Here is a 10,988-nt window from a genome sequence, read left to right as displayed (position 1 = left end):
ACTATGAACTGAGCTCTGTACCAAGCACTTAATATGCATCATCTCTCATAGCCCTCCAATAACCATATGAGATACTATTGTTAATATTCCCATTTTACACATGAAGAAACTGAGTGTTGGTAAAAAACTTGACCAAAATCACACTGCCAATAAGAGACAGAGCAAGGATTCAAATCAAGGACTGTCTGTCTCAAGAACCTGAGTTCTTAACCTTTAAATTATAATAATTTCTCCCAGGATTTTATATACATATATATTTATCTCTTTGATGACCTGGGAGTTGCAATGTGTTTGACTCATATCAAAGGCTATGGTAGCAACTGGAGAAATTTATATAATCTTAAAATGTTTTTAAGTTTCCTTTCTCCATTTATCCTCCTGGATAATGTTAGCTTAACGTGTTCATTATCAGTGTTTACACTTATTTCAATCAGTTGTATTTTCATAGTGTGCAACTCAAATTCTGTTAATCTGCCTGTGAAGTATGGTTAAAAGAAATCTTGGTTCATTTTTCTTAAACGGAGATGTTACAGATAAATTTAAAGTAGAATTAAAATAATTATGCTCTTTTATTCTTAGTAAATCTTTTTGATTGCATAACAGTGGATACTAATGTTATATTTTAAACCAATGTTTCATCTCCAAAGAGAAATTTGCAGTGGATTATGCCCTTTCCTTTGCAAGCTTCATGATTATTATTTTTCTAACCTAAACTGATTACATGTATTCTGAAGAGGTGAGGAAAGAGTATTGCCTACAAAACTGATCTCTTAGATCCAGATTTTGTACAAATTCTTGATCAAATTACCAAAAGGAAAATTGTAGCAGTTTAGTTAAACATTTATGTGATTCTTTATTTTGAGTTAAAATGTTTATTACAATATCACTTTCTAATAATATTTGAGGAGAAAAAGTAGATTTGGGAGTTATAAAAATCACAAACCAAATGTGATTACCAATCAGTTATATAAAACACAACCAATCTCTAGGATAGATTCAATTTTGTCATTACTGCAAAAGTCTTTATTTCTGTAGAATCTTACAGAGTGCCACTGTGTGTAGCACTGCTAAAAATCAATGGGCATTGCAGATATGGTAGATAAAGAAGTATGCAGGGGTAAAAGTTAGCTACTTTTTTATTGTGGCTTATATAATCTTCAGAAGAAGAAATTTTTATTTTTAAGGAGATTTAGTTGTTTTTTTTTAAGCTAAAATTTTAATGCAATTATTGATTGTGGTTTATGTGTCCTAAATAGTATTGCATACAGACCCAAGTAAAGGTTTAGTTCAATTCCTAAATTATCTAATTCCAGGAAGACAAAACATAAAGGAGGCATTCATTGAGGTGAGCTTCTGCCTCTTCTATAGTTCCTTAATCAAGGTGGCTTTTTCAGTGTGTTTAATGTTTTCCTATTACAGAGAACTTAACAGAAAAAACATGGTCTTGATGATAGTAAAGAGGATATATTTGGGGTGGAGGTGGGAAGTAGGGAGAGATATAAAATGACTGATCTTTTATCTAAGATTAAGATCTCTCTTAGGCAAGCTTGATGCCTTGGGCCTAGGATAGCGTTGAATGTACTCCAGTTTGCAAAAGAATTATCAGTGTGACAGTGAGGAATATTTGGCAGTATTTGACCATCTTAAAATTGTTTTGGTTTGTGTAGGGCCCAACTCTCTCAACTATTCTTGAGCCTTAATCAAAAAGTCCAAAATGGGGTTTAAGATGTTAGTTTTTTTGATGGTGGTAGAAGTAGTCTCCTTGTAGCTACCTAATGTAGACTTGTAAAGGACATCAGCAAGGACCAAGAATGGCTGAAGAATTAATTAAGTGCCTGTCTAGCCAAAAGGTAAAACTAGAATATAGTGTTTAGGAGAAAGGGCATCCAGAACTTGAGTCAAGATAGGAGTCAGTATCGAACTTTCATGAAATTACAACACAGATAACAGAGGCCGTGCAGCATGAGCAAATCCACGTTGTTTCTGGTTTGGATATGTTGGTCACAGATGTCAGAATTAGTAGCAAATGTTTATGATAAGGACCAGAATAAGGAGTGTCAAAACCACAAAACATTACAATAATAAATAAGAGGTTATCACTCCTGTTCTTGAAATTCATCCACTTGCTCTCAACTGAGTTTAGTGAAAAATCTAAACTCCTTTTCTTAGCGTATAAGGTCCTGAAGTTCTATCAACTCCTGTCTTTCAATCTGCATCTCTCAACCTTTTAATGTGCTCCAACATCACTTGTTCACTTTTTTTTTTTTTCCTTTTTGTCTTTTTTCGTGACCAGCTACGGATCGCAACCCTCAGTGTCGCGCCCGTACCGGACCGGGACCGGCAACGGGATCGCAACCCTCGGTGTTGCGCCCACACCTCACTCAGCCAGTGAGCGGCTGGTCTATATGTGGGATCCGAACCCTCGGCGGGAGTGCCGCCACACTCCCAAGCAGCACACTGTAGCAATGCGCCACCGGGCCGGCCCACTTGTTCACTTTCTAACTCCCATAAATGCCAAGCTTATTCTGACCACAGAGACCTTGTACCTGTTGGTGTTTCTGTCCCTCTATCTAAAGTTCTGTTCTAATAGATATTCACATGGCTGATTCCTGCCTATAATATAGGCCTCAGTTTGCTTTGTTTTATTTTTATCATAGCCCATATTGTTATCTAAGGTAATATTTACTTATTGTGTTATGGTATACGAGTTTTTTTTTTAACTTCTTAAAATACATTGCAGTTGATTTTCATGACCCTTGACTCATTCCTCTTTCCCCACTCTTTCTCTTTCCTCCCCCGCCCCTACATCATATCTGTTCACTTGTCTTAACAAGTTCAAGGAATTGTTGTGATTGCTGTGTCTTCTTCCACACCCCACCCTTTATTTGTTTGTGTGTTTATTTATGTATTTATTTTTAGCTCCCACAAATAATTGAGAACATGTGGTATTTCTCTTTCTGTGCCTGGCTTATTTCACTTAATATAAATCTCTCTAAGTTCTTCCATGCTGCTGCGAATGGTAGTATTTCACTATTTTTTATAGCAGAGTTGAATTCCATTGTGTAGATATACCACATTTTCCTTATCCACTCATCTGATGATGGACATTTGGGCTGGTTCCAACTCTTGGCTATTGTAAACATTGGAGTACAGGTATCCCTTCGTCATGATGATTTCCATTCCTCAGGGTATATTACCAGCAGTGGAATAGCTGGGTCATATGGTAGATCTATCTGTAATCATTTGAGGAAACTTCATGCCATTTTCCATAAAGGCTGCAACATTTTGCAGTCTCACCAATAGTGTATGAGAGTTCCTTTTTCTCCACAACCTCACCAGCATTTATCATTCTCAGTCTTTTGGATATTAGCCATCCTAACTGGGGTGAGATGGTATCTCAAAATGGTTTTGATTTGCATTTTTTAAATGCTGAGTTATGTTGAGCATTTTTTCATGTGTCTTTTAGCCATTCAAATATCTTCCTTTGAGAAACGGCTATTCAGCTCCTTTGCCCATTTTTTATTTGGATAATTTGGTTTTTTTTGCTGTAAAGTTGTTTGAGTTCCTTGTATATTCTGGATATCAATCCTTTGTCAGATGTATATTTTGTGAATATTTTCTCCCACTCTGTTGGTTGTCTTTTCACTCTGTTTATTGTTTCTTTTGCTGTGCAGAAGCTTTTTAGTTTGATATAATCCCATTTGTTTATTTTTCTTTAGTTGCCTGTGCTTTTGGGGTCCTATTCATGAAGTCTGTACCCACTCCTACTTCCTGAAGTGTTTCCCATATGTTTTCTTTAAGAAGTTTTATTGTTTCAGGATGTATATTTGATTTTTAAATCCATTTTGAGTTGATTTTGATATATGGTGAGAGGTATGGGACTAGTTCAATTCTCCTACATATGAATATCCAGTTATCCCAGCACCATTTGCTGAAGAGGCAGTCTCTTCCCCAGTGTGTAGACTTGGTGCCTTTGTCAAAGATCAGATGGCTGTAGGTGTGTGGGTTGATTTCTGGATTCTCTATTCTATTCCATTAATCCGTGTGCCTGTTTTTATGCCAGTACCATGCTGTTTTGGTTATTATAGCATTGCAGTATAGATTAAAGTCAGGTAGTGTTATGCCTCCAGCTTTATTTTTCTTGCTTAGGATTGCTTTGGCTATGCATGGTCTTTTATTATTCCATATAAATGTCTGGAGAGTTTTTTCCATTTCTGAGAAAAACATCATTGGAATTTTGATGGGGATTACATTGAATCTATAGGACAGTTTGGGTAATATGAACATTTTCACAATGTTAATTCTTCTGATCCAAGAGCATGGGATATCTTTCCATATTCTTGTGTCCTCTTTAATTTCTCTCAATGGTAATTTGTAGTTCTCTTTGTAGAGATTTTGCACATCCTTGGTTAAATTTATTCCTAAGTACTTTATTTTTTTGCTGGCTATTGTAAATGGGCTAGCTTTCTTGATTTCTTTTTCTTCATGTTCACTGTTGGAGTATAGAAATGCTACTAATTTTTGTGTGTTGATTTTGTATCCTGCCACTTTTCTGAAATCATTTATCAACTCTAAGTGTATTTTTTGTACAGGCTTTTGGCTGTTCAATATATAGGATCATGTCATCTGCAAACAGGAACAGTTTGACTTCATCTTTTCCAATCTGGATGCCCTTTATTTCCTTCTCTTCTCTGATTGCTCTAACTAGTACTTCCAACACTATGTTGAATAAGGGTGGTGAGAGTGGGCATCCTGGTCTTGTTCCTGTTCTTAAGGGAAAAGCTTTCAGCTTTTCCCCAGTCAGGATGATATTGGGAGTGGGCTTATCATATATGGTTTTAATTTTGTAGAGATACTTTACATCTATACCTAACTTGTAGAGAGTCTTTATCATGAAAGCATGTTGAATTTTGTCAAATGCCTTTTCAGCATCTATAGAGATGATCATATGGTTTTTGTCTTTGCTTTTATTGATGTGGTGTATCACATTTATTGATTTGCGTATGTTGAACCAACCTTGCATCCCTGGGATGAATCCCACTTGATCAGGGTGTATAATTTTGTATATGTGTTGCTGTATTCTGTTAGCTAGTATTTTATTGAGGATTATTGCATCTATATTCATCAAGGATATTGGCCTGTAGTTTTCTATTTTTGATGTATCTTTTTCTGGTTTTGTTATCAGTGATGTTTGCCTCATAGAATGAGTTTGGAAGAATGGCCTCTGTTTCAATCTTTTGGAATAGTTTGTAGAGAATTGGTATCAATTCCTTTTTGAAGGTTTGGTAGAATTCAGCAGTGAACATGTCCGGTCCTGGGCTTTTCTTTGTTGGGAGCCTCCTGATAGCAGCTTCAATCTCTTTTATTGTTATTTGTCTGTTCAGATTTTCTAAATCATCTTGGCTCTGTTTCGGTAGTTTGTATGTGTCCAGAAATTTATCCATTTCCTCATGATTTTCAAATTTGTTGGCCTATAGTTGTTTATAGTAGTCTCTAATGATTCCTTGTATTTCTTAGGTATCAGTTGTAATATCACCTTTTTCATTTCTAATTTTTGGTATTTGGGTCTTCTCCCTTCTTAGCCTTGCTAAAGGTTTGTCGATTTTATTTCTTTTCAAAAATCCAACTTTTTTGGGCTGAACCCATGGCTCACTCAGGAGAGTGCAGTGCTGGGAGCACAGCAGCACTGGGAGCACCGAGGCTGCAGGTTTGGATCCTATATAGGGATGGCCGGCGCACTCACTGGCTGAGTGCGGTGTGGGCAACACCAAGCCAAGGGTTCCGATCCCCTTACCGGTCACAAAAAAAAAAAGTCCAACTTTTTGTTTCATTGATCTTTTGTATTGGTTTTTGGGTTTGTATTTCATTTAGTTCTGTTCTGACCTTAATTATTCCTTTCCATCTACTAACTTTGGGTTTGGATTGTTCTTGTTTTACTAGTTCTTTAAGATGAAGTGTTTGGTTGTTTATTTGCCATCTTTCCATTCTTCTGAAATAAGTATTTAATGCAGTAAATTTCCCTCTTAGTACTGCTTTTGCAGTATCCCACAGGTTTTGGTATGATGTTTCATTATTTTCATTAGTTTCAAGAAATTATTTGATTTCCTATTTAATTTCTTCTTGAGCCCATATGGCACTAAGTAGAATGATGATTAATTTCAATGTGTTTGCATAGTTTCCAGAGTTTCACTTGTTATTGATTTCTTATTTTAATCCATTATGATCTGAAAAAATACATGGAATTATTCCAATTTTTTTGAATTTGTTGAGACTTGCTTTGTGACCTAATATGTGGTCTATCCTGGTGAATGTTCCATGAGCTGATGAGAAAAATGAATATTCTGAGGTTGTTGGATGGAGTGTTCTGTAGATATCTGCCAAGTCCAATTTTTCTAAAGTATTGTTTAAATCTTGTGTTTCTCTATTGATTTTTTGCCTGGATGATCTGTTCAGTGTTGAGAATGGGATGTTCAGGTCCCCCACTATTATGGTGTTAGTGTCTATCTCATTCTTTAGATCTAATAGTATTTGCTTTATAAATCTGGCTGCTCCAACATTGTGTTTGTATATATTTATGATTGTTATGTCTTCTTGATGGATAGATCCTTTTATCATTATATAGTGGCCTTCTTTATCTCTTTTTACAGTTTTTGTTTTAAAGTCTATTTTATCAGACATAAGAATAGCTACTCCAGCTCATTTTTCATTTCTATTTGCATGGTATATCCTTTTCTGTCCTTTCATTCTTAGTCAATGTGTGTATTTACAGGTGAGGTGAGTCTCTTGAAAGCAGCATATTGTTGGTTCCATCTTTTTAATCTAGTCGGTTAGTCTGTATCTTTTGAATGGGGAACTTAATCCCTTCACATTTAGAATTACTATTGAAAGGAGTCGATTTACTCCTAGCATTTTACTGATTTTTGTTTAGATATCTTAAGTATCTTTTGCTCCTTTCTTTCTGATTTTATGTTTGTCTTTTGTGTTTGTTGGTTTCTTGGGGTGGTAGATAAAATATTTTTTCACTTTATTGTTAGCATTTTTGTTTTGCTGGTGGGTTTTGTTCTTTCTTGAGTATTCATGGCCATGATGGTTGTTTATCAGGTATCAAACCTAGTACTTCCTTGAGAATTTCTTATAAGGCTGGTCATGTGATAGTGAACTCCTGCAGTTTCTGTGTGTCTGAGAAATCTACTATTTGTCCTTCATTTTGGAAGGTTAGCTTTGCTGGGTAAAATATTCTTGGTTAGCAATTTTTGTCCTTTAATGTTTTGAATATATCATCCCAGTCTATTCTGGCTTTTAGGGTTTCTGATGAAAAGTCTGATGTTAGCCTGATTGGGGCTCCCTTATAGGTGACTTGATGCTTCTCTCTTGCAGTTTTTAAGATTCTCTCTTTGTCTTTGAGTTGTGCCAATTTCACTATAACATGTCTCGGAGAGGACCTTTTTGGGTTGAGTATGTTTGTGGATCTTTGGGCCTCCTGAATCAGAAGATCTGTGACTTTCCCTATACCTGGGAAGTTTTCTGCTATTATTTCATTGAATATGTCTTCAATGCCATTTCCTTTTTCCTCCCCTTCTGGAATACCCGTGATCTGGATATTTGAGTGCTTAATGTTGTCTGTCATCTTTCTCAGATTTTCTTCAATTTTTTTAATTCCTTTTTTTTTTTCTGGTACGCCTGTGTTAATTTGAACAGGCTGTCTTCATGGTAACAAATTCTCTCTTCTGCTTGTTCTAGCCTGCTGGTTATATTCTCTGTTGTGTTTTTTATTTCGTTGAATGAATTTTTCAGTTCCACAAGCTCTGCTACATTCTTTTTCAGGGCATTAATTTCTTTGTACATTTCTTCTTTCAGATGCTGTATATTTTTTCTCATTTCATTGTGTTGTCTGAGTTTTGTTGTATCTCATTTAGTTTCCTCAGAATTGTTGTCCTAAATTCCTTGTCAATCATTTCAAGGACTTCCTGTTCTATAGGTTCTAGAGCTTGAGAGTTATTATTTTTCTTTGGTGGTGATGTATTTTCCTGATTTTTCATATTTCTAGTATCTTTCCTTTGATGTTTAGTCATTGTGGAAGGGGGTATCATGGTTCACTCATTCCACCCTGATGGCTGGCTTGGATCCTGAAGGGACTGCCAATTCTGGGCTATGGGAACTAGCCTGGGCTGGGGATTCCATGGTGTCTGCCTGTTCTGGCATGGCTGGCTCAGGGCATGTGGGCCCAACAGCTCTCTGGTCTCTCTGGGCAGCAGGGACTGGCTTGGCTGGGGGGTCCCACAGCACCTGCCTGTTCTGTTGTGACTGACTTGGGGTATGTGTGCCCAACAGCTCTCAGGCCTCTCTAGGCAGTGGGGACTGACCTGGGTTGGAGATCCCATGGCTCCCGCCTGTTCCCGCATGGCTTACTAGGGGTGTGTGGGCCCAGCAGCTCTCAGGCCTCTCTGGGTGGCAGGCACTGGCCTGGGCTGGGGGTCCCATAGCACATGGCTCCTGCCTGTTCTGGCATGGGTCTCATGTTGTTGCTTTTTTCTTTTTTTCAAAAGATGACTGGTAAGGAGATCTTAACCCTTGACTAGGTTTTGTCAGCACCACGCTCTCCCAAGTACGCTAACTGGCCATCCCTATATAGGGATCTGAATCTGTGGCATTGGTGTTATCAGCACCACACTTTCCCAAGTGAGTCATAGGCCGGCCCCTGTGTTGTTGCTTTCTAATAGTTGCAAACTGGTTGACTTGTGGGAAATAGTGACACTAGGGACCATCTACTCCGCCACCTTGACTGGAATGGTATGCTAGTTTTTTTATTTCATGTATCTGCCCAGTAGAATGTAAACATCATGATATCTGAAAGAAAAGTGCCTGTCTTTCTTGACCTCTGTATCTATAAATGCCTTACATATAGTTGACATTCAAGAGCTCTTTGTTAGAAACACTAACTGAATGAATGAGCTTACATTGAATCAGTTATTTAAGTATATCTTCAAGCAGAGTATGAGAAGAGTCTGGGGACAGGTGAAGGTCCAGGAAGGCATTCAACATCTAGAAGGTTTGGAACTCAGTCAGGGCATGATCATGACTAGCAGGCCTAATGTTATAGGTAGAAATTCATAGACAATTCTGTAATCTAAAATCAAGATTAAAACTTCAGCTTCTAGAGGACTACTAAATTATTCCTGAATAGCATAGTTGATTGAGTTAATAACCTACTTCTTATGGTAATGCATTTGGATATTGTGTTAACACTTTGGGAATAGTAAGCTTCAGTTTTCATAGCTTTCAGATTGTTGTTGCCTGTAACTTAGCCCATTTGGTGCTAGTGTTAACTATTTTAGGATGATAACCTTTTATGCTGGAATTGCAGATTCAGTTTACTAAATGCTATTAGATGTAATATATAGCACATTGAGAATTTTATTAACTCATTGAGTTCAATAGTTAAATATTATTAAATGCACTGAGGCAAGATTATTCTTTGATGATTCATATTAAAATTTGAACTTCAACATGAACATTTTCTGAAAGATACTAATCAGGTAGTGCCCCTAAAATTTATAGACATTATCTATGAAAATATAATTTCTGCTAATCCTTTAGGCAAAGACATAGCATATTTATTTTTTAAAAAATATTATGGAATAGGAAGTTAAATTTGGACTTCAATAGGAAACAAATTTAATAAAATATAATCTGGGTTAAAAAAGATCAGGCCAGTTGTTCTCAGGCTTTTATATTCTGCAATTCCCTTTTAAATGGCACATTCTTGTATACACATGTACACATATACAGACGACACACTATTAATTTGATAATTCATTCAACTAACGTGTATTAAAAAGTGTTGACTATGTGCTGGGACTATGTAAAGTATGGGGACACTGAGATTACACAAAGATTATATAACATAGTCCTGCAGGGGCTCACAGTCTTCTGAACGATGAGGATTGGTAAAGGAGTAATTACATCAGTACAATAAATGATACAACAATGATGTGAATAGGGCAAGGAAAAGCAAGGGCTCATTCTGCTTAATGAGATCAGGGAATGCTTCCAGGAGAAGAAATTTGAACTAAATCCTGAAGGGGGAGTTTGAAATTTGCCAAAGTGAAGAAAGCATTACAGTCAGAAGGAAGATTTGTGGAGCTCAGAAGGAATAAGATTTTACAGGGGATCACAATAACCTAGGCACAACTGAGCACCAGTATATGCATGTGGAAAAAGGTAGCATCCACAAAATGTACAAGAGGACATCATGAAGAGCTATTTGGCAGCACTGCTGGCATTTTGGTAAGGGGCTACAATTCCTTCTTGTTCAAGACATTCATATCCTTGGTCCCTGCTCATGCCTGTAGCAATCTCCAGTCACACTGACAAAACAAATGTGCCCTTACTTTTGGTAACCAGCTTCCAAGATGGTCCCAAGTTATCCAGATTGTTGCTATTCACACCTTTGTATAGTCTCCCATATTGTACTAAGGTTGGTCTGTGTGGCCAATAGCATAAAGCAGAGGTGATAAATAGCCCCTGCTGAGATTTGTATTATAAAAGATTGTGGAGTCTGTCTTAGTGTCTCTCGCTCACACATACACACACGCACATGCACATGCGCTCTCTCTCTCTCTCTCTCTCTCTCTCTCTCTCATGCATCACTCATCTCCCTCTGGGTGAAGCCAGCTGCCATGTCTTCTGAACAGCCCATTGGAACTGAAACCTTCTGCCAAAAGCCACATGAGTGAGAATGACACCATATTCTTCTGCTCATTCAGGTCAACCTGACTTCCACATCATTAAAGCCAGAGCTACCCAACTAAACTAACTCGGGTTCCTAACTTGTAGACACTAACACGGGATAATAGACATTTATTGTTTCAAGCTGTTAAGTTATGGGATAATTTATTAGACAGTAATAGATAAGAATGCACTGCTCATTTCCAAATGCTCTTTGGGAATGCAGTGTAGACACCAAGTGAAAACCACAGGTCTATGCC

Source organism: Galeopterus variegatus, unplaced genomic scaffold (genome assembly GCF_000696425.1).
Source record: "Galeopterus variegatus unplaced genomic scaffold, G_variegatus-3.0.2 Scaffold1187, whole genome shotgun sequence".
Lineage (NCBI taxonomy): Eukaryota > Metazoa > Chordata > Mammalia > Dermoptera > Cynocephalidae > Galeopterus > Galeopterus variegatus.
The sequence above is the reverse complement of the archived record's forward strand: the minus strand, read 5'-3'. Positions refer to the sequence as shown.